The sequence below is a fragment of the Ambystoma mexicanum genome, chromosome 3p (genome assembly GCF_040938575.1).
Source record: "Ambystoma mexicanum isolate Mex_15411 chromosome 3p, UKY_AmexF1_1, whole genome shotgun sequence".
Lineage (NCBI taxonomy): Eukaryota > Metazoa > Chordata > Amphibia > Caudata > Ambystomatidae > Ambystoma > Ambystoma mexicanum.
This window is the reverse complement of record NC_090925.1, coordinates 72,285,745-72,311,034: the sequence shown is the minus strand read 5'-3', so window position 1 is coordinate 72,311,034 and position 25,290 is coordinate 72,285,745.

Below are 25,290 nucleotides of genomic sequence, written 5' to 3'. Positions count from 1 at the left end.
AGATGACCACTTATAACTATGACAACCTGCACATACACACAGAACATCTGCAGAATGGGTTACCACAAGAAAATGGATCTAAAGTTGTTGTGAGCCAATGGCTTAAATAAATGGTGGACTCTTTACACACATTTTTACAAATGGCAGCTGCTCAGGCAACATAACATGTACGCATTCATGCTATTAATGTTCATTTACAACAGGGAAGGGACATTGGTTATTGGGTGGTAATTCAGTGGGTCTTGAGGATCTAAGCCCTCCTTTTATAATAAGGGGGTGATCCAAGCCTCCTTTATACAATATGGAAGCTTCCCCTCCTGGAAGGACCGGTACAAGGGGGATGTCACTGGAATGGCGATACTAGAAATATATTCATTAAATAGTGTCGAAGGGAAAGCATCCCATTTGCTTTGGGGGGTCTATATTGGCTACCATTGATGTCAGTTCTAGAACAGAGACCTACTTAAAAGAGAAACAGTCAGAATCTACATCTATGTCTGAGTCAATGTCCATGCCTGCCACCTGAGAAGCATGGAGATTAGCAGGGATGCTGTCTTGGTGTTGTCTGACCTTTGGAACCATGCTGTCATGTATCTGCTGGCACCAAACGCCGTCCACAACTAGCTCTGGCTCTTGTAGTTTCCCTTTAAGCTCGTTCAGAATTTTGAGAAGCTTTCTAGTACTTGATTTTGCTCAGAGAATGCATTCTTCCAGCCTAGCTTTTTTAGCAGCCAAGATGGCGTCTTTATAATACTTAGCCGCTTCTTTACATAGGGCTAAAGTATTTTTTGCTGTTTTTTTCACAACCCTCATTCTGCCGCCCGTTTGATATGTCTAGCGACCAGAATAGCTGAGTAGAACCACTGAATAGCGGTAGGATGTACTTCTTTTCGTATTGTGTTTTTCAGAGGTTGTAACTTGTCGTATGCAGTATTTAAAATATCTCACAGCTGGGCTGTGGAAGATTCCAATGATCCTCAACCTCGACCCTCAATTTTCTCCAGTTGGGGTGAGACAATAGATTTAAAGGCTCCTTCAGAGATATTGTAGGTACCTCTGTGCAAGCTAGGTACCGGGCGTCGCCTACATTGTCTACAACATAACTAAATAGCATAATAAAGAAGAGAACAATGTGATGGTCTGACCAGCAGTACGTGGTTATAGCTATTGGCGTAATGTGCTGATTTCTGGATAAGACTGAGTCTAGTATATTACCTGCTTGGTGAGTAGGGGCAGTAACCTGCTGTTTAAGCCCCAAACCCTCCAGGAGGTTCAGGAGGGTGCCAGCCTCCGGATCCTGTGGGTCATTGGCCCACCTGTTGAAGTCACCAAGCACCAATAAGTGGGTTTTTAATTTTGTATAGGAACCAAGGAAAGCCACCAGCTGGAATTCAGGCAGAGTGACAGGGGGCCGATAAAGAATAAGAAGGCTGAGGGTAGTGGTGTAACTGAGCCTACGTTTAAAAAGCATACCCCCACAAGCATCCAGTTCCAAGGTGCTTGATATAAAAAACAAAAAAAAATCCCTATAAATTATTGCCACATTGCCGCCTCTCTGACCTATCCGGTCAGTGTGCAAAGTTTTGTAGCCATTAGGTGTAGCTAATTTTGAGGAATGTAAGTTGGCCTCACAGAGCCATGTTTCAGTTGGGAACATGACATCAAGATTGGCAGACAGGATGTAGTCTGTTATCTCAGTTGAGTGTCCAGCTAGCGAGCATGTTTTTAAAAAGGTTGATTTAAGCGGGATATTGTTACTAGGGTAAGCGCAGACTGGCACAGGAATTTTCTGGTGATTAGTAGCAACCCCCTCAGTGGGTGTCTCCAGAACTGACATACCCAGTACTTCAGGCAGCTCGGTAACCTGAGGAATACTATGAGTTCCATCCACCAACGAGGGGGAGCGATCTATGTCCAGATCATGTTTTTGCGCTAGCAGCCTTTTTTTCCGTTTCAGTTGGATCCGCCTGATCAGATCATTACCCAACATTTGTGCAAAAGTGTATGCGCTAGACTAATTACCGTGGTTGGGAGGCCAAGGAAGAAAAAGACAGAGTAGTAGGTCCTTCTGCACTCCCCAAGCACGAGCCGGCACAAACCGGCTGGCTTGTTCACACCGGCATGTTCACACCTGGGCTGCAAACAAGTATGTGAGAAGAACTACAAGGATTATGGGAAATGAAGTCCCAAAGCCACATGCATGCATAATCAACTAGGATTCTGTTTTAAATCGCACAGCAGAGTAAGTATGATAGCACTAATGCGTTCCAGATACAAATGAGAGGGTCCACACAAGTAAAAGAAAAAAATCAAGACAATTAAAAATAAGTAACAATCCATCAATTAAAGCAATAAAAAATGAGGGAAGTCACTGGCAGCACTTATCAAAATCAATTGATGGTAATAGATGCAGAGAAAGCTCTTAAATATCCGGCACTAAGCGGCTTGCTTGTTCGCGCTGGCGCGTTAACGCCTGGTCTGCAAAGAAGTACCTGAGGAAAACTACCGGATTATGGGAATTGACGTCCCAAAGCCACGTGCATGCAGAATCAACTAGGATTCTGTTTTAAATCACACAGCAGGGTAAGTATGATAGCACTGATGCGTTCCAGATACAAATTAGATGGTCCACACAAGTAAAAGAAAAAAAGCAAGGCAATTAAAAACAAGTAACAGTCCAACAAAAAAAGCAGTAAAAAATGAAATGAGGGAAGTCACAGGCAGCGCTTATCAAAAACAATCAATGGAGAGAGATGCAGAGAAAGCCCTTAAATATCCGGCACAAACCGGCTTGCTTGTTGAAATGAGAGGGTTCACACAAGTAAAAGAATAAAATCAAGGCAATTAAAAATGAGTAACAATCCAACAATAAGTAGACAAGTTAAAGGTATGGTTGCCGATGCTCCGGGATAAATTGGAACCATGGGAGCCAAATGCCAGCCAGTTTGCTGCAAAATCTCTGGGGATTCCCACATGGAGACTATCCCAGAGACCTTTCAGGTCTTTCATTCTGATATGCATATCAGCAAGGACTGAAAACATGATTTAAATGTTATTTTATTTATTTAATAGTTTTTTATAATGCGGCTAATACCAGACCTGAGTCCGGTTTCTAAACGCGGATCCGGGATTCGAACCTCTGTCCCCTGTGCTATCCTCTGATATTAAACCATATCTGGTCTTGAGAATTTGCCACTCTAAACTGGCAATATCTGTGTTCCAATCTTTCTCACAGGAAATAACAATGAGCTGCTGGGCTCAACCGTGGAACCTCCCACAGGGAATAGGGTAACATTTGTGGAGTTCAAAACATGAGAGGCCAAGGGTCTCACACGAACACAACAGGGATATGCATCCCCAAGAAAGCCTGGAATGAGGACTAAGCAGAGAACATCTTGGTTAACTAGTATACATTATACAGGGATATCTCTCAAGAGGTGGCGTTTAGGACTTTCAACATGCCATAGAGCCCCTTATATTACAAACACAGGGAACAGGAACCACATGGAATACCCCTGGATCCTAATCAGTAAAATTTTCTAGAACATCCGTGAGCATTCATATTTCACAAGGGAAGTCTAGCCCATGTAGGTTGTGAATAACCTGAGCAATTTGGGATTCTCGGTGTTCATTGTCATAGACCATTATCTTTTCTGAAAGGATCTTGAAGGTAGTCATTTACCTCCCTAGTAAAAGCAAAGCATTATTTTTCAATAGTGGCTGACTGGATCTGTGTTGTCCCTGCCTTTTGTATGCACTTTTAATAATAATAATAGTAATAATTTGGCATTTATATAGCGCTACGAACCCTCAGGTATCTGAGCGCTGCTTATTATTACCCATGGTGTGTGGTGCTCATTTATCGACCTCGGAAGGATGAAAGGCTGAGTTTGGCCCCGCCGGGATTCGAACCTTCATTAGCAGGCTCTGCACGGATGTCAAAGCGAGCGCTCTACTCGCCTCACATATCCATGCTTCAGATGAGTTGGTTTAACAGAGTTTTGTAACTCTTGAAATGGCATATTGCAGTCCTTGGACACTCCTTAGTCCAAACAAACATATCTGAAAATGTGTAGGAGGGGATGGCTGTCAGTGTAACCCTACTCCAACAAACGTTGTGCCCAAGATATAACACAGAGCTCTGCCCTAGTTACAACTTTTAAGCCGTAATGTTGAGAACTTGTGGAACCTGCAACACTTTCTTTAGGTGATTCATTTGCTCTTCCCAACTAGAGTTGTAGACAGCGTTGCCATCTTTGTTACTGGCACAGAAGCTGTCCAACCATGTGACGGCGTGCTTCATGAAACCCCTGAAAGTGGCAGATGCATTATTGCTGAGTCTAAAAGCAAGATTCTGGTGTCATTCTTAAGGGGCAGAGAGTGTTCTCTTCTCCTTGGCATATTCCATTAAGGGGACATAACAGTACAATGATGCCAAGTTGAAGGTGGGGGACTCCTATCCTATCCACTAGCTCCTCCACTCATGGTATGAGGTTTGCATATGTCTTTCTAGTTTTGTATTCTTGGTCTAGGTTAATTGAAAGGGCGGAATGACAAAAGAGTGATTTGGTGGTCATGGGTGCAAGGAAAGAAGGAGGGTTGTGGAGAGAGGTACAATGTGCAGAGACAAAGCATTCTGATCTACAGATCAAAATATATTTGAATAATGCTCAGTTCAGGTGGCATATCTCATTCAGAGAGTGCTCCACGATAGTCAGGATGTGGGCAGTCTGGGGTTGTCTCCTATTCTGATCGCAATGAGGAGAGGGACTTGCAAAGCTTCAACTACAAGTGAGGAGAGTGGTGGTCAACTGAGGGTACCCTGGGTGAGAGCATCTCTCTCTCTCCTTTCCTTCTCTTCCCTGCCACAAGACTTTCTCTCATGCCTTTCCATGCTCTCTCCTCTCCTCTTCCTCTTCTCTGTATCCCGAACCCTCTCTCTCTCTCTCTCTCTAAACGATTAATCTTAGCCTGTGCTCTTCATTGCCTAGGAATCTCAGAGGCATGTGATGACGGGCCTGCAAGCTGCATCATTTCCTCTCCATTGTTATGCTCACCTGGTATCCACGGGGACACCACTCAGCCGGAATGCTCGCTGGTATACTCCTGAGTGTTTCCCAGATGTGGTCTGCGGGGAAGGTTCTGCCTGGAAATACAGGAGGGCTGTTTTCAGGACTGGTTGATCGAGGTAAATATCTTCCCTCCACCCTGTATAATTTCAGCCTGTTGGGTGTCCTGACCCACGTTTGAGCTATCATGCTGCAACATTTGGTGCTGTGGGCTTAGAAAATCCAAGATGGCCAAAAAGCCCACATGTGCGCCAGAATCTAGCAGAACCACGCAGTTTGTGCACACTAAAATGGTTGCCTAACTTGCCACCCACCAGTGCAAGCAGGATGGGCCGGGGTGCCATGAGTGAAATGTGTGCCAAAGGAAAAACCGGACTTTAAAATCACCTTTTGTTTCTCTGAATGCCAGCTCAAAATGCCTATTTTCAAACATTATAACGCATCCAAAAATCTCACTGAACACGAGCAGACATCTGGCAGAATGAAGTATGTGTGCATACTAAATCTGGGAAGTTGAAGAGCCCCAAAACAATGTTCATAACAAGACTGGCTGAGCTCTGCAGGTCTGCAGTAGCCTAACTGAAACTGGATTTAAAACTACCAAAAATCGAAAATGTTTAAATTAACTGAGTGACCTACTTTGAGTGTCACATAGTTTGTCACTGTTGAAATTTCATAGTTTTGAACTTAGAATCAGCATTCTAGCTGCATATGTAAAAATTGTCTTGACTTAAACTGGAAAAAAAAATGACATTTTATCTGAAATCTGGCTTAATGAAACTGAATTCTGCTTGACATCTACCCCCACATGAGTTAAAACCTGCTCAGCCACTCTTCCCCTTGCCAAAACGAGTTGTCACCTCTCTGATTAGATTACGGGTGGAGCAGCTACAGGGAGTTGAACAAAGGCCTGTCCTGGGCCCAGGCAGATGGTTTATTAGGGTGGTCGTAAATGGCTTCCTTTTGAACAAAGCCCTTCCTTGACTCAGGCAGATGGTTTATTGGGGGGACCGTAAAACAGCCTCCTCTTGGCAGAAGCTGGGAGGGGCAGGGTCTCTGAGCTTGGCAGAAACTTGATAAACTGGTTTCTACACCATGTGACCTGAAAAGACACACCCCTGTTGGCCAGAATATGATTCTAAGAAAGATGTATAACTCACAGTGCGGACTTGTCAAAATTATTTAAATGATACCATAATTCTTGTGAATTTTCTGTGCACGTTTTAAGACGCGTGGGGAATTTGTGTGATGTTCTGGGGCAAAACCCTGCTATTTATGGATACTACAGACTCTGTGTTTAAGCTAGAGACATGGGAATTTACTGGAGTATGTATGGACAGGCTGTGCATATGTGTATAATTTTTAATGAAGAACCAAGGTTGCATAACCCACTAAAATCGAAAATGTTGCCATTTCTGAATGCAAGCCCTCAGGAAGAGCAGATTTGGGACAGAGACTACCTCATGTGATAGGTAATATGTACATGCAATGACAAACTACTATGTATTTGAGAAATGTGTATTTTGATCAAATATAGATTTGTGGGCAAACTGACCAGGGGAGGATCCTCTGACCCATAAAACCTACAGCATCACTCTGACTCACAGTTCCTTCCCCAATCATGGGAGAGGGGAGAATTGGGCCAATGACAAGTTGAAAGAGAGGCTGGCTAGTGATGCTGCACACACACCCACTTTCAAAAGACATAAAAAGAGCCACTGGAAGCTAGAGAAGACATTCAATTCCATTTGCTGCAACGCGCTCTGCCGGACCATACAACATCCAGAAGATACCAGATTCAACACTTAGACTTTAAAACTCCAAAGAACTTGATTCAGAACTCAAGGCAAGGGCCTAAACCCACAAACTGAGAACTCTTCTCAGTAGGCCTCAGCATCCAGCAAACCTAACAGCGGTAGCAGCATCCAGGAGCTGTGCAGATCAGTGCTGGGTCCAGAGAAAGCTGTGCAGAAAGATCCAGAAGCAGTGCTGTACCCAGAGAAAGCAGAGCAGTATCCAGAACCAGAGGCCAGAGATCCAGAGTGACCCAGACCGCTGTTAGCAGAACCAGAGACCTGACCCAGATCACTGTGAAGTGCCGAGACCAGAACCGGAGTCTAGTCCAAAACCTGACCAGATCCGTGGCGAGGCCTAATTCAAAAATATATTGTGAGTACCTAGCAGAACTGTGCAGAACCAATCTCTTAGTTAAAATAATATAATTCAATCTATTTTAATCTAACCAGAACTGCCTCCTAGAAGTTGTCACTTGTTATTTTGCAAAGCTGTCACCTGTAATTTTCTAGCTGCAAGCTGTAACCTGTCGCTTTGAACTTTTAAAATTTCAAATCCGAAAAACAACCTTCACAAAATCGTTCATAACTCCGTAAACGTTTGTGCTAGGAACTTGGTTTAACTTTCCTCTGAACGCTTAGAATCTCAGCTTTTCACAAAGGCTAGAACTTACTCCTTATACTTTCTCCGTAATCACGATTCTAGCACCTGCAAATTTTGCCGCAATGTGCGATTTGGGCCGATTTCTTTACTTGTAAAAAGATAGCTGCTTTTGCCTGAACTACTAAATTTTCGTTTGCCTCTTAAGAACCATCCCTGAATCATTGCTAGAGTGAGCCTGGACTAATATTAACTAGATACCACTCACCCTGAACCTCCTGAAGGGAATTAAAAGCATGTTCAGCATATTTCTCACTGCACTGTCACCATATTCAAAGCACTTGGGTCTGTGTTTCAAAACTCCTATCTGTTGTATAAGCTGCTGGGGGGGGAATTCAACTGAATTCTATTTGATTGCATTCCTAAGAACTGAGTCCCATTCTATTCATCTCCTTACATTGCATTAAGGGGAGGGGGGTGAATTGTCCAAGAAAGTGATTACATTGTCTTTTGCTGAAATCCTATCAAGTTATTTTCTGTACTGCATTTCATTCCACATTGCATCCATTTGAAACCATAAAAGTATTGTTGCTATCGTATCCATCCTATAACCACTCATCATTGATTATAAAGAAGTGTGCTAGTGCCGGACTATCCATTATTGATTACTGCTCAGATTAAGTGTGATATTCAATTATTAATTTATTATAAAGTGTGATATATATATATATATATATATATATATATATATATATATATATATATATATATATATATATATATATATATATATATATTGTTTAAATTATCAAATAAACCGTTTAAACTTGCAAAACAGAACTACTTCTTGGCTCAGTTGGGTCAGGGGGATTCCAAGAGAGGGGTGTTATATAGGGGTAGTCATCCAGAACTCATGAACTGGACATAAAGATATATCAATAAGGGTTTCCATTTAGTATCCCAGACTAGGCATTGACTTAGCTGTAGTGCTGGATTGAATCCTCTTACAAGCCCCTCTTGGCCCTCTCCTCACCTTGTGGTAGAATTAGGCGTGCTCTCCATCCTGCCTTCTTGGCAGGGGCGCGTTGTCTTCCGTGGGCGTATGCGGTCTAGTTACTTAACTGACGCTGGGCCGTGATGTCTTTCAGGTAGGTCTTATTGCTGTTCTTTCGTATTGTTGTTATTCCTGCATGCCTTTCTGTATTTATAATGTCTTTTTCTCCCTTAGATATGCTGAGCTTCAGCGTGGCGAACTGGCCTGGTTGAGCCTCTCTGGTATCTGATGGCGTGTAATAAGCACTACAATGCGGTAAGTAAGCGCTATGCGCAGAGCTGCGATGTCTTGCCTTTGCTAACCTGTTGTCTTGCTTTTCTCATAGGTCGCAGTATTCTTCAAGCGTGTGTGGAATTTCTGGAGTGATGCCACCCGAGAAGCGACCAGCCAGGTAAGCCTTTTGAGCAGTTTGTAATTTGCAATATCTTTAATGCCTTTCTTAATGTTGTCTCTACCTTCCTCTTTCAGGTCGTTCGGTCCAGGAGGCATGCAGATTCGAGGAAGCTGTTCACAGGAGCTGCAAGAAGATAAAGATGAAGATTGCAGGTAAGATGCTGCTGCTAATGGTATTCCTTTTGTCTCCCTGCAGGTTCAGCTTCTACAGGGCTCGTGGGTATAGCTGGACATGGTGAGCATTGCATTGCAAACTGCAAAGTAACACGAAGCGTTTTGTCTTGCTCGGGTGTGGTTTAAATAGCCCCAACAAAACAGTCCAGATAAAGTAGTCCCTAGGCAACCACACCCAAAACACTAGAACGCATAGCTTGGTTCCTAAGAACCAAGCTATGTGGATGCCCCCATTTTGGCTGACAGTCTCAATAAAGTAGTTCCAGAACACATGTTTTTCTGGTGTATGAGCCTGGTGGTTTAGGCACCAGGACTGGCCCCAGGAGGGCTTTTGAAGAGGATGCCAGGACCTAGAGACCCGAGTCTTGACCCCACCTTGCCAATGGGCTTGCCAGAGGGGGTTTTGGGCAATGGTCGTGACATCCATTCCCCTTGCAATCCATCACATACCTCATCTTTGGCCAGCACTACTGTGCAGGTCATGGTCCGTGACCTCCAGGGTCACCCAAGACCTATCCCCTAGCCTCAAGAATTTGACTTTGCTACAGCTTCGGGAGTTAAGAATTCGAGTCTTTTTTCATCAGCTATTTTTAAAAGGTTTTTCTTAGAGTTGCCAAGGATTTTGGTATTAAAATGTTCTGTTGGCATTAAGGCCTCTCAGAATCATAACTAAATGATCCCAAATGTCCAGAATAAGAGCAATGGGACTGGTCCATAGACTGTGGGAGTATTCAATTTCCCGCCGGTCCAACATCTTGGTGGCCTCAACATTTCTGCATGTCTGGACCTTATCTGACATTCTATCACTTGCACCACTTCCAAACCTCCTCCAAGGCAGTTCCACTGATGTGCTGTAGGTATGCGTAGGGTTCTATAATGTACTCTGTCACCACAAGCCACTTAATGATGCTTAGGGGGCACTGGATGCCTACACTTCAAGGAGCCACATAAGAGCAGGGAATAATCAGTGCAGAAAAGGGAAGCTTGTTCCAACAGGTGAGCACCAGAACAGAGAGTGTGCAGCCACATTTCTGGATGCAGTTCAGAGAACACAAGCAGGTGCTTAGCAGCTTGCCAATGGTGGAAGAGACATATCCTATACAGGGAACAATATGTAGACATATGACCGTAAAGGGTACCCTCTGATGGATTAGAGGTCACTGGAGTTTGAACTATTAGTGTGTGGGTCAGCCCCCCAAGAAGGTGAGCTGTTTCACTCTGAATGTTCTGAATGCAGTTTAGCAGAAATGTTGCCAGGCACTTTTCAGAAGTTGGTGAATGACTGTTAGGGTGGAGTGCTTCTGTATAGCTGTCTTCAGCATTTGGGCCACTTCAAGATAATCACTGTGCCTATGATGACTCTAAACCACCACAGAGGACAGTGACCAAGAGGGTGCTAATATCCAATGCGTCCCTGAGATTTTCAAGCTGGGAATTAAAGACCATTCTCTGAGAGAGCTGTGTTATGATGTGCCTATACCAGACTCAGAGAGGGCTCTTGTGGACACATATGGGCTATCCAACCCCTGGAAGAAGAACTGTTCCTTGGCCTTGTGGAGCAATAATTCAGATATATGCAAATGGTTGTGTAAAATATGTTGATGAGAAATATAATTGCGATGGAATTTAAATGTAACTGATAAGAGTATGTGGATGAAAGGAAGACTAGGCCCCTATGTTCAGCACAAGGACTTGCGTAGCCTATAGAGACTCCATTTTCAATATTATGCATGCAGTCAGAATGAAGGGATGAAACTTCCAAAACAATGTTGTATTTACCAACAAGCGTGTCTTCTGCTGTCTTAGCAAATTACTGAAAACCTTGCTTACACTGCCAAAAGTATGTTCAGCTTGTATAATACATTACTTCAAGCACATGATGATACAAGAGTGCAAGTGTGAGCATGGTAGGCAGTGTTCACAATTTAAAGCAAACGCTGCCTGGTATGCTCACATGCGCTTCCACTGCTCCTCTCCCATCTCTGGAGAGTGCAACCTGCCATTGCCCATGTTACCAAATCAAGGCAAAAGAAAGATCAAATCCACCTTTGTCTGTTAAGCCTTTATGACTCTAGCACCTCCTAGTCGAGTTGTGGTGCGTGTTTGGTTATAGTGTCTTTGAACCACCCACTTGTACTTCATGTGGCCATAATAGGATTTGCTAGCATCAAAAAAAGTAAAAACTCAATTCATAATGGACGAAAGCAAGTTCCCTTATTATAAGCGCTTTTCACCAGTATCAATGCAGTGTAACAATACAAGTTGTTTGTTACATAGGTTGTATTCAATAGTAGTTTCTTATACAGGTTACTTATATAAGCACAATATATCGTACGTAAAAGTGTGACTTTGATATTCCTATGAGGAAGTTAGTGACTTTTGCTGCTATTAGACAATTCAGCTAAATGTGCTTTCAATTGAGGCCTAGGTTGCAGAATTTCCCTTAGGTGAGCTAAGAACTACCTAAAAGACAAGAGACACTTACGTAAATATAAAGAGCGTAGGTAGGCGCACCCAACACAACTCAACAACCACACAGTTTTCTAATCAATTCACAAAGGGCCTTTGAGTGATTGCTTCTCCCCCCTTTTGCTCAATTGTGAAAATGTGGGGACATTTCTGGGCATTTTAAAGTGCATCCCGAATTCACAATGGGATGTGCTTTATAATAACCAGAAACCAGGGTAATGATCAACCCTGCACCTTTTGGAACAGGGAGAAGGGGAGGCGCAAATCATGGCAGGGCAATTTCTGAAGCTGTCATGATTTTCTTTTGGTGTGTGTCAGCATCGGGTTAAAAAACACCTGTCACACTGGTATTTCCATCCCCCAAACTCGGAAATTCCCCAAAAATGGATGTTCATTTTAGGGAAGCTGTGTCTATGTTAAAGAAAATAGAAGGTCTAATCTGAAGACCATTCATGGGATAACCTGAATAGCAGTGTTGAGACTAGAGTTTGGAATTCCTCTGATTGGAAGCAGAGCTGCATTGGAAGAATTCATCTCAAGAGCAGCGGCTTCATATTATGGGATACTTTCTTTACTGAATCTCGGAACAGCCGCACAAAGCAAAACTCACCCAGTCAATGCATGTCTTATGAACTCTACCAGAAAGTGTAGGCTCATTAACTAGAAAAAAGACATATTCACAGATGTCCAATGATAGGCCTTTCAGGCTCTAAACCTACTCTTTTCAAACAGCACAGATATAAGGCATTTGATTATTTTGCCAAGTTTTCAAAGTATTTGTGTTTTTTAAAGCCTTTTTATTACTTGACCTGTCCTTAGGTTTCATGATTGGGGGTTTGTTTCATGATTGGGGGTCATTTAGGGGCTTGCAACCTTTCCTGAGGCCCCAGCTTTAGACCCATTCCCCTAAATTCAGTATTTTTTGGCCAAACCTATTCCTGTCAGTTGGGTGTTCTGTTCGCTCTCCTGTCGGTATCTTTTGCACAGCCAGCACAGTGCAGCCTTGCTTGTGTTGTTCTCACTTTTCTCATCAGCACTATTATTGGTGCATTGTGGCTCCATGAACAACAGGCCTACTGTATGGATATTGTTTAGAACCTAGTGCCTAGGCTCAAGGGTGAGCCCCCACAATTGACTGCAAAATAAGTAACAAGTGGAAATTTAAACAGTGACCACCCCATCTCCTAATTGTATCCATGAACAACAGGAACACCTGGAGATGTGTTTGTTTCCATGCCCCTGGAGTGCAAGGCCACCACAAGTATCTTAGAGACAGGAACAGGTATCAGTGCTCAGCAGTGTAGAGGTGGGGCTTAACAAATGCCTAGTCCAGCATGCATGCACTCTTAAGGACCTACAAAAAAGTAAATGACTTACATTCTGCGGGTTATGCATGTGTCACCTGGAGGTAGCTTTTGATCGACTGAAGGAGATAAGTGATAATCCTGATGAAATGTTTTTAGTTGTGCAAATTAAAGGAAAATAGTGTGTTTCAATCCCCAAATGACACAGTATCTGGAATCATGAATTATGTCAGGGAATAAAGCTACATCTTGAGTTCAGGCAATACCACAAAGAAGCATTAGAAAGGTTCAAGCTTCCTGAATGAACTTGACAGTAAAGAGAGCTGTGCAGCCATTATGAAGCCAGTAAGGAAAAATAAGCCCCAATAAAAGGACCAGGATACACAATCCTTGTATTGGGAGTAGCAGGTCCAAGCCTCACTATTGATCAAGTGAAAAAAGGACCACTCATAACTTAAAGTTTGGGGACTTAGGTCATTCATCTCATGGAAGGTTCCAATACCTGGGTCACACAACGCTCTTCTACCTCCGCACCTCTGGGTGCACAAAGAGGGGAATTGAATACTTCTGATGCTCTGAACCATTTGGCAAACTGACAAAGGCCTTCCTGCAAAAAGTGAGGATGGATAGACCCTCATGCCTAGAGGGTATGCCACAGAGCATTAGGAGCTCCTGACAATCTTTGGAAGAAGATGGAGACTCCAGTTCATTGAGACAGAGCAGGACCCAGAGTGGTCAAGACATTCCCCCACTTGGAGGGACAAGGAAAATACAATGCTTTAGGTTGTCAGGCAGTGGATGAGCAGGTGTCTTAATTGAGATGACGCTAGGATGCTTGATCAAGAAGACAGTCTGCATCACAGGTCGTCTAGCTAGAAACAATCCCGTCGCCAATGTGACATTGAGAAACCTCTGCACTGTGAAATGAGGAACATGTGTCATGACCACTGTGAGGGGGCACAAGTTGTGCCACAATCAGGCTCCCACCAGAACCCTAAGGGCCCTAAAACCACTGCAAAAGGTCTCCTGGAGCCAGTCCTGGCACCTTTGGCACCAGGCACATATGTAGGAAGGAAGGGCTGTTCAAACTAGGTTCCATTTCTGTACATGGGCCTTTAAATCCAACATGGAAACACCCACACAGTCTAGTTCTAAGAACCAAGCCATGCAGTCTAGTGTTTTGGGTGTGGCAGGCCTGGAACTATTTTCCCTGGGACTACTTTACCTGGCCTATATATACCACCGCCTGACTACAGAACACGCTTCGTGTTATTCTACCACCAGCAGCGTGACGCTCACCGTGTCCAGCTCCTGGTCTTCAGTAACTTCCTGTAATCCTGCAAGAACAAGAACAAGATTATTCTGTTTTACCTGAGAAAAAACCATCCAGCATCTCAACTGGGGTGTAATCAGTGGAAACCGAGAGAAGAAGAAACATCACTCACCGGTGAGTACTAGCTTAAGGACTTCTGGCGAACCGCTACCACAGCTGCTGTTCAAACATTGCGACCTGCAATAATGAGAAAGGGAAAAACAATATTCCAAAACATCGAATTCCATCAGTCTTACCGGAATTCCATCACGTTACGCCACACTTCAATCCGGAGCACCACAGAAACATCTGCAAAGGAAAAAAGACATATTCAGGTTCGCTTTCAATATTAAACAACCACACAGCACTATACTTACCTTAACGGATTCCGGAGGCCTGTTTTTCATTGCGCTCCTGTCCACTTGCAGTACCACAGCGGCCTGTGAGGAGAAGAAGAATACAAGTTAGCTTTAAAAGACAATAAAGGCGCTGTGCTTTGCGCTTTCTCTTACCTAAAAACTTGCCTCTCCATCCGGCACGCCAGCATCAAGACCTTCCCACCTGAAAAGAAGGAGATAAAGACATTAACAAATTCCCACCATAAACAGAAGAAAGACTTACAATTAACAAACCTACCTGCCTACCAGCAGATTCGGGGTCACAGAAAGCCTGGGCCCAAGGAAGGCGTACTGCACCAGTGAAGCAACTCGGGCAGCTCGCCAACAAACGTCAAGCACCCCGGCACAAGAAACGCAGGACGTATAGCTCACCCTACAAATAACTCAGATTCATTATTCAGCACTGGGCAACTACGCATCCAGGGTTCCAGATCTCAGAGCCTTCCAGACACCCCGGGGATATCAGGTGAGCGTAACGACATGCTAATAGTGGAATGCCCTATGCCATATATGGAAAACAAGGTTTTCAGCACTCAATAAGTCGACCCAAAAATTCTTGTCTATGTTAACAAGCAAAACAAGGACCCTTCTAAAGAAATTAATATGTGTTGGAGAACTTGTCAAGATGAATTGCAGGACTTAGCAGGGACATTGAACAAAATGACAGACTTGGTGGAAGAAATAAAGCAGACTGGAAATCCAGTAGACCACTTTGTCCTGGGTGGTTATGCCCATATGGTTATCTGTATTATAGAGAATATAAACTGCAGAATACCTTCAGAGTGGCCTAGAAGCATTCTCCTGAAAACTTCCCTTAAATTAAGACCCGTGACACGGTCGAAAGTCAATTGCTTTGACCCCTTGTTGATATAGATGGGGATATTCATAGATACCTGCATAGCCCTCAATACACCTCACACCTCTATTAAATGGATCTTTCAGCTGAAGAGTTTTGTGAGGGACAATAGCAGCAGAGACTCAGTGTCTACCCACTTTCAACTCTCACTGTGGACCTCACGGAAGAACAGACTTGCATCACTGACAGGAACAGAGACATTCACCACTCTTTTCCTCTAGAAACTGTCCCTGAATAAGCAGAAGCAGTAGAGGAAATTACCTACTTGTATCGATTACCACAGGTGGGAGTGCTCAGCTCAGAAAGCATTCAAGTAGGGGGAAGACTAGTAAAGTTTGTGTACAACTAGAGTCAGGGGGGCAGTCTCTTCAGGCCAAGGATAGCCTCCTGCACGTCATCATTGAAGATCATCTGTTGGTTAACAAGTCCTGCACCTGCTGAAAAAGGGACACTGGTTAATTCAAGGAGAAACTCAGAGTTTTTCTGCAGCAATATCTACATTGCGAAGAGAGGTGACGGGATAAGCGGATACCAGTAATGCATTTCAGGCAATTGAACAAATGGGTAGATTATTTGCAATTCAAAGAGGAAGCCACACACCTGCTAGGAGTCATGCTGCTTCCTGTGGGTTGTCTGGTCATGCTATATCTCATGGACACACACTTGGCAATGCTGATTTTTTAAATACATCACAGATTCCTCCAGTTTGCCTGGGGTGTTCAGGTATAGTATGGGAATTCTCGAGTTTTCCCTTCGATCTGCTTTTTGCTTCATGGTCTTTCACTCAGCTGCTCAAGTCATTAACACTGGCCCTGAGGGAGAAAGCAGTACAGATTATCATGTATCTAGATGATATGATTTTCATGGTGCAAGACAAGGTGTGTCCTGGGGGACGGGGCCGTGAGTGGACTAGATTTATTTCAAAGCCTCGGAGTTCCCATACATTAAGTGAAGTTGAAGCTACTGTGCTGCCATTCTTACAGATACAGTTTCTGGGATTTTGGTCAGTACAAAGTCAACTATACTGAGGCTTCCAGAGCCGAAAATCTTCAACATCAAGAAAGATGCGTGTCCGTTCAACGTGTGACAACAAATGAACCTGAGGGGTATAGTCATACATGTAGGTCATCATTCATTGTTGATTCAGGTCATATTGCCAAGCCCCTTTCATCAGAAGCATTTTCAATACCTCAAGGTGCAACAGCTTAGAAAGTGCACTCCTACTCACAGGTATTCTGTCAAAGAAATTCAGGACAGAGCTAATTTTCCTGGCTAAACCACTTTGAAAGAAAGATTGGAATGGTGATCTGCTAATGGACAACATCTCAAAGATAATTGAATCAACCACTTAAGAAACATACAATCAAAAACTTTAGCAGAGCTACTGTTTGTGCTGTGAGATCTCAATGGAGACAGAGTATCTACCAGGGCTTTCACACATGGTGACATATTGGAACTCTGATTACCATTGCAATCACAGTGACTGGCAACTAGGCAGGTTTTGTTGGTATCTGGTGGCCCTTCACAGTTTATGCCTGTTGTTCTCCAGGCTCATTGCCCAGATTCCAAACTTTATCAGTTGGTGCTCAGATTCAAAAAATAAATTGCTGGATGAGTTCTTGCAAAGGTGGAGCCATTGTTGAAATATGTTCCTCTTTTCACCATGATCATCAGTCTCATACAAGGAGGATTGATGCAAAGAGAAGCTGATTAGAAAAGTTTGGACAATGTAGGCCTGGTTTCCAATTCTATTGTTGGTGCATTTTGCAGTCCTTCTAACCTCTAGCAGATCATTTGTTCACAGCTGTAGAGGAATATGTTCATGCAGTGGGGAGTCCACGCAAGCTGGGAGCCTAGCAAAGTTCTTGAGTAGATGGAGACTTGTAAGCCTTGGCTGAGAAATGCATTACAATCTCAGGAGGATAGCTCAGGGGCAATGCCTTGGAAGCAAAACGACATGGAGCAACACAGGTTCGATCTGCACTTAGAAACCTCTGGGTATTTAGCATGTTATAAGAACCTTCTCATCATCATAACTCTTGAGCCCCAAGTGCTTCCTAGAGTTACATGGCATCCTAGCACCCCTAGGGTACCTGGATTTTGCAAAGCAACCTGCATTCCCCATCAACAGATTTAGTACATATTTGAATTACTTGTCACAACTAGTGAAAGGGGACAGCGCTTATAGGATGGTAAAATTGTATGGTCAGATTTCTCTGTGGCCACACATATTTAGATGTGTATGGTCAGCTTTCTCTGTGGCCACTCTCTGGTCTGTAAGCATTCAGAGGAATTTAGGATGGGTTAAACCTTGGTGGTGCCTAAGTGAATAGCCCTGTGGGATGTCAGAAAACCTCTGAGCGTGTCCTTAAAATGGCCAGATAATGACCAATTATCCTTGAAGGAACTGTCAGAGAAATTATAAATTCTTCTATGTTTGATATCCCGTAAATTGTGTCAGATATAAAGATTCTGACTATCGAAAAAAGGAGGAGGGTACTTTCCATGTCTCAAGTAGAAGAAAGACGGGGAAAACATATTTTCCTCTCCTTCTTTTCTGGCTCAGCCATATCTGTGTTTGATGAAGTCCAAAGAACATACAAAGAAATAATGAGGAACATTTTGCCTCTTTGGTGGAGTAAATTCTTTATGTCTCTCAAGAGTACTCATAATGTATATTTCTCTCCTACCTTAGTCAGGTGTATTAGATGGTTCAGGGCAGAGTTAGGCAGTAATGGTACCCATTTTGCAGTACACCCATCAGGAGGAGGAATGGCATTGTAAACTTTCAAGGTAGGGGGGAAATTAGGGAATATCCTATTGGTGGATGACTAGTCAATAGACTCTAGCTCCAAAAAGTTGTATTTTAAACAAATCAATGGAATTGCTTCATTGGCAGTTGTTGAGCAAGCATCATACAAACCCTCGGCCCAGCTACATCATGCAGATTTTATATACAATTTGCATAAGAAAGTCTTGATTCTGTAATTATTTTTTAAAACATTTTATTCGAGTGTCATAGAAAGTTACTCACCCAAAGAGCTTTACAGAAAGCAAGACAAAACAAACACAAAGTAGAAGTGACAATCAGTTAATCCATTATGGTTAAATGTATAGTTAAATTTGCAAAGCTGAGAGTTACCCATTGAACAATATTTCGATAATACACATATGGATTGAGACAATCAAACGATTGAAGAGTTGTTCCATTAAGATTGGATTCTCTATGTCAACGTCATTGTAAGTGTAATGTGTAAGATCAATGAGGAATTCTTGGCAGACGCAGGGGCAGAGGTTGAAGAACATTGAAGACGACAACCGTACCGACAAAACTGAGAGACTTTTAAAACAACTGTTGTTGTATCCTGCCAGCACTGCATTACTTAGGAATGTTGTTCAACTGTGGTACACACCATGATTTGAGGGTCACTTATTGGTCAAAAAAGCAACAGACAGAGCAGTAAAAGTGCATGGTAAAAAGGTTTGGACCTATATTGGAGACATCAAGCCCTGCCGAGGTGAGGCCTTGTCCCGTCTAAACGAAGATGGTTTGATGCAAGAAGAAGATAAACACATGGAAGAAGAACCACATCTGAGAATAACTAGGTCCAGAACGAGAGAGCTTGAAAAGAATAATACATACAGATAAATGAATTATACTGTCCTTTCTTTACAAGCAGCATTCATCAAGCAAGTAAAAGACTTTTTTCCATTTTATCTTTCAGAGACATAGTAAATCATTCCAGTAATGCTTTATTAATTATGAAATATGCTCTCCTATTGTATATAGCCCACACCTATCCACAATTGACAAGTGGAGACCTGTCCATTATTTCTGTACTTGAAAACCTGTGTATAGTGTAAGAGAGATTGCTTATAGTGTAAGAGAGATTGTTCTATGCTGCACTCACGCAATATTACAGACATAGAGCTTAAATGAACGCACACTAACTCGAGAACAACGTATTTTGGGGGATTTTAGCATCAACACACAGACACCTCAAGCATCGCATGACAACGAGATGGTTGACGTCATACCAACCGTCGTAACAATATTTTGTGCCTTCTGCTGTTTAATCTTCTTTACACTCCTTGTTTTACGAAGATTGTTGTTTGCACACACAAACTTTGACCCATACTAAAAGGACCCCAGTCCATGCTGTTATGAAAGCCATATCTAGGCAGGCAACAAGCACTGCCATTAAGGTAAGAAAAGTTAGGCGCAGTGCAGAGATAGATTTCTATAGGGTAAATTAATTTATAACGCATTCGGCCTATATATCGAATAGAATATGGTATATCCACATGGCTAAGGTGTGGAAACAAACAACCAAGGAAAGCTGTTATGTATGCTCTCTCATACCCTATGCCACGAGTGCTTCCAGAACGTTTGTAGCAACTGAAATTCCAGTGGCAAAAGCACAATGCTTCATGCATTTATCACATTGCACCACAATAGGTCTATTCCTAGGCCAACCAGCACACGGTGGATGTTCAAGAAAACATTCCAGTATGAAGATAACTATATAAAGACTCAAGAAATGTTAGACAATTACTGGAATACAGATAACCATACAAAATATTACTGAAGGACCACACAAAGGAGAAGTACATACAGTGGCACAAAAGATGTTACAGTGTCCCAAGACGGGGCACCTAGAGATAAGAGGAATGCCAGGATGTTGGGAAAGACCGCAGATATTGGTGGATGGACAGGTATACACAGAGGAAGGATGGAAAGAGCAAGTAGTTGGGAGCAAAGCATATGCACTCCTAATGGTTCCAGTGGAAATAGCACAGCAGGAAAATGACAAGTGCCTTAATGAATGGGTGTCATGCCTGCACCATGGGCGCACAAATTGGCAACCATCATGGACTATTTGTTATTCATTTATCTTCAGAATATTCTTGGAACAATCCCTATTCACACTTTGGTACTTAATTCCCATTTGCGTGACGTAGGTGCCTTCTTATATAACTCAACTAACTATATGTACCACAATGCACCTTGCTACAGCTATCAATTCCTGGCCATTCCCATTCATCAGCATTGGAACCACAATCCCCAGAAGCCCTAGGGATCAGTGCTGCTTCCACCATCTCAGGACCAGAGAAGGAGGAGGCAGATTGTATTCAGGTGTGCTGCTCCAGGTGCTGCCAATTAGCCTGTCTCAGTACAGGGCAGGGCAGTATTTAAGCAGCTGCCTGCAGGAGCTCAGTCTCTTGCATCAAGTATCCTCCCAGCCCCTTTTTGCCTTTTTTCTCGAATTTGTATGCTGTTCCTGCTGCTGCATTTTCCTGCTTTTGTTCCAGTGCTCTTTCTGGGCTTCCTGCCTTGCAGCCTGCTACACCCTGCTGCCTACAGCCCTAGCCTTTTGGGCCCCCTGCCTCACAGCCCTGCTCCTCTGGGCTTCCTGCCTTGCAGCCTGCTACACCCTGCTGCCTACAGCCCTAGCCTTTTGGGCTCCCTGCCTCACAGCCCTGCTCCTCAGGGCTTCTTGTCTTGCAGCCTGTTACACTCTGCTGCCTACAGCCATAGCCTTCCGGGCTCCCTGCCTCGCTGCTCTGCTCCTCTGAGCTCGCTCCTTGCTGCTCTGCTCCGCTGGGCTCCCTGCCTTGCAGCCTGCTACTCTCTTCTGCTTTCAGCCCTGACCCTCGGGTCTCTCTACCTTTGCGCCCTGTTCCTTTGGGTTCGCTCCTTGCTGCCCTACTCCTCTGGGCTCTCTGTCTGCCGCCTACTACAGCTCTCAGTCATGCTCCTCTGGACTCTCTGCCTAGCAGCCTACTACAGTCCTCTGCAATCCACTACAGTTTTTCTGTACCTTGTACCATTTGGTACTGCAGCCCTGCTTCCTTGTTTGCAGCCCCCCTCTTTCCTGGCTGCTGCTCCCTTGCTCTCTTCCTTGTTTGCAACCCTTTGTTCTTGATCCCTATCCTTCTCTTCCTTGAATCCTCTGTCCTCCCCTTTAGTTTACCCATTTCTATTGTACTGTTTCTTCCTTCATTCCCTTCTGCTAGATTTCTCTTAGACTTCCTTGTCCCTGGTTATTTATGTTCTTGTCTCTCTTGTGTCTTATGTTGATCCTTTGGACAGAGCTTGACTGTTGGTTTCCGGCAGGCAACCTCTGCCCCTTCCCTTGTCGCGTTTTCTTTTTAACAGACACCCACAGCTGTTGTTCCCAGCCATGAGCAGACAGAGTGGGCCTCTATAATAGTACGCCGTGCAGACGGCTGGAGTTTCCAAAGGTCCGTGGAACACTCTTTTTCCATATCTGCATACACCCCAAGAGGGAATCCAGTTTGTTTGTATCTTTGTATTTCCTGCCCCTTTCCAACTACAGTTCCCTACTTTTATTTCTTGATGAGTTTCCTGCTGTGTGTGTACTTATTTGTCACCTTACATCAACACAGCCACCCAAACCCTACCTGGGGGCCCTGTGCCACTCTTGGAAGAGTGCCATCCTTGACAATGGGAAGCAAGTGCCAAATTACTGAAATGGGTCGAAAGCAAAGCAGTGCCCATGCCCATTATGCCGCTCAAGGGAGCTGCTGTGTTTTTCCAGCAAGATGGAGAAGTAGAGGTTGAAAAAAATTAAGGATGCAAACAGATTTTGAAGATACCATGCATGACGTACGGGACAGCAGTGCTTATGGATTACTACTGGGCCTGTGGGTCGAAGGCATACCTGCAGCTGCCGCCCAAATGGGGGTAATATGTTCACTCGTACATCTGAATACCCCAGCATTGGTAGTGCTGTAGAAGGACATCAAGATGGAGGGATTCCCTAAAATAGATAGCAGCCAACAAAGGAAGAGTTATTCAGATCTGAAAGGAATCATTAGAGGGATCTGTGCTTCACCAGACATGGAAAACACATTGGATGAGATACCACCAGAGCACAGGCTGTTCAGCAGAACTGAGATGTTCTTTGCATCCATCATTCCAGCAGTACAGACAAGCACGAATGGCAAGTGGCTAGATTACCCGTTGGGAGCTGATGTAGACAATAAACTTGACCGTCAAAGGGTTCAACGCCATCATGGAAGAGCTGAGAGCGGTAAGACGGATTGCCCTCCAGAATATTCTGGTTCTCCTCACAGCCATGGAAGGAGGCATTTGCGCCAAAGTCATGTCTTCCTGCTGTACATTAATTCCTGCCAATGACGAAGATAATGGGACACTGACAAAGGCCATCACCAGGCTTTCTGAAGTTCATACAAAGATGAGGCAGAATGTTGGAAAAGATGAAGGTTGGCTGTCATACATATTCTCATGAATGGAAAACACACTGAAGGTTCTGGCAGCAGCATTAGTACCAGTGTTGCTAAAACTTTGTGTCATCAGGATCATAATAGCGCGGTGTAGAAAAACAACTAAGAAGACTTTAGGGATGAAGGTTCTGATTGACTTAGCGACGGAAGAAGATAAGATGAAACCACCAAATGCATAAAAAACCTAAGTGACCCAGTACTCTCAGTTCTCAACAGGTGCAAAGTTCGAGCATCCTTATAACACAGGTGACTACTAGGGGAAGCCCTGACAGAGACTTCTAGTTAAATCACCTGGTGCCTGGATGACCATGGCCATGGCAAGTACTATGGACATCTCTGAAGAATAACAAAGGTGTGGCTCGCAAAACTGCAGATGAACAGAGAGAATTGTGTGAGTAGCGTGGCTGATTCATAAACCAGAGGGGGGATTGTGGACAAGGGGCCAAATCTGACCCTCATGCCCCCCGCACAACACTCTACATGAAGAAAGAGAAACAATAGCTCTTAGGCCCATCACCGCAATCATTGATGTATTGCAGGTGTGAAAAATGGTATTCTCTTAGACAACCATTCTGACCATACCCAATTGATGATTTGGATGACATGGAATTGACATCAATTGATCAAGTCGACTTACTGGGAAATCAGAAGCCAGTGATATCATCACTGACATCACAAGGTAGCCATGTTTTATACTGGAAGTACATATTCATCCGTCCATGAAGATAGACAAACCTGCACTAGTTTATTGCATATAGGCATGAAGCACATACTTTTGACCCACTTGGACTGGGGACAAACACACATACATATCTCTATATTAATACCTTTTAGCCAAAGCCAAAACCGCAAGAAGCAGATAATTCATATATTTAGCTTGCACATGCTTAACTGATACTAGCATGGAGAAGCCATGAGGAATACTATAGAAGTTGTAGGCCTCTGAAACAAACAAGAAAGGAGAGACAGATTCAGACTGCTCCGACAAGCTGACACGATCGCCGCAACTCAAGGCAAGCAGAAACAGGACACCCAGCCAAAGGCGAAAAAATCATCATAATTACAGATGAGAGGGCTTCATGTTGTGGTCTCGACACATGTGACCCAGACAGAGAAGACCATTCCCAGAGAACCAGAGAGAAGAAAATACAAGTGTTGCTCATGTTTCATTAACTGACTGCACTCTCACAGGCTTGGCTGATCAGAGAATAGCAACATTAGGGAACGCTTTGCACCTCCATGTTATTTCTCATTATCCTGAAGAGGTACATTCAGTCTGAGAACTGTCTAGGATCCCAGGGCTAGGAGGACACGTTCTGCCCAATCCAAATTTACCCTTCTCACAGGATATAATTTTTTTCGCACAGGTCAATGGTTTTGCAGCAACCCTGCAACATTGTAGACAGGTGCAGTAGAGGTGGTCCTAGGAGGAGCTACTGGATATGGCTAGCCAATTAGAGGAATAACCTATGGAAGTTCTATATGCAACCTTACCCAAACTGACCAATGCAAGATGTGTGACACATGTGTAGAAGCTGAGAGCTATAGATGAACCTTGTTTTTCTGGTGTGATCCTTGCTATGTTTATATGCTAATAAATAACAGTAACTTTGCTCCAGTCGGAGTCTTCCATTCTTGTGGCTGAGAATGTCTGAGGGGTCCAAGTGTTCTCCGCGAATATTCGGGGTGACTGCTGGGGGAACCCGGCCATGCTATACAGTGTGTCTTCAAGTTTAGAGTTTTTTCCACATGGACTTACCATCAAAAGATTCTAAGACATCTTTGTCTATTTGTGTCTTGAAGGGTCAGAGAATAAATCAAGCTAGATGGTGAATATTAGGAAATATTTCCTTTTTGCAACTTCATAGTTTTCTATGGTACACCATTTCATTGTGCTTGTTTTGAATGCTGTCCTGACTTTTTGGAGTTAAGTAAACCATTCTGCTTTACTGGCCTTGCCTGTTTTGCTCATTCTACCTTGCTGCAGCCAACGCCATTCTGAGCTGAGGATTGGAGCTTAGATCTTCAGATTGTGCAACAAGTCACCTGCGCCTGCATTTTCAGCTGTCTCACAACAAGGGAAGCTCTGCTAGAACTGCTCATGTGTTCACCACCTGCCTGGAACCAGTTCCTATGTACCTTGACAGACATAAATGATATTCCAATGCCAAAAGTGACTTCTGCATCCCTCGACCGGCAGAGGCGCGCAAGATTGTGTCCAAAATAGTTTACGGAACACCAGCAGCAGTCTCTTAAAGAATCAGAATCAGAGGGGTAACTTAACAAACCTGGTTCTATCTGCCCTGAATGCCATATGGTTACATTGGGTGTAAAGTCCTGGACGTAAGTCACTCATACCTGCCCTTTGGTGGTGGAACATATGTCAAGGATCCCTCCCTTGTGCTATTCTATTGTGTACTATTGAGTTGAGTACTGATCTGAACTTTACTTTAACTTGTATTTTACTTTGCAACTAGCTATTAATCATAACCACTAGCAATGCAAATCTCTATATAAACCTACCTGAAGAGTGACTACCTCTGAACTGGTGACCTTTAGGCTCCAGTTCCAAAATCATTTAGGGTTGGACTTAAT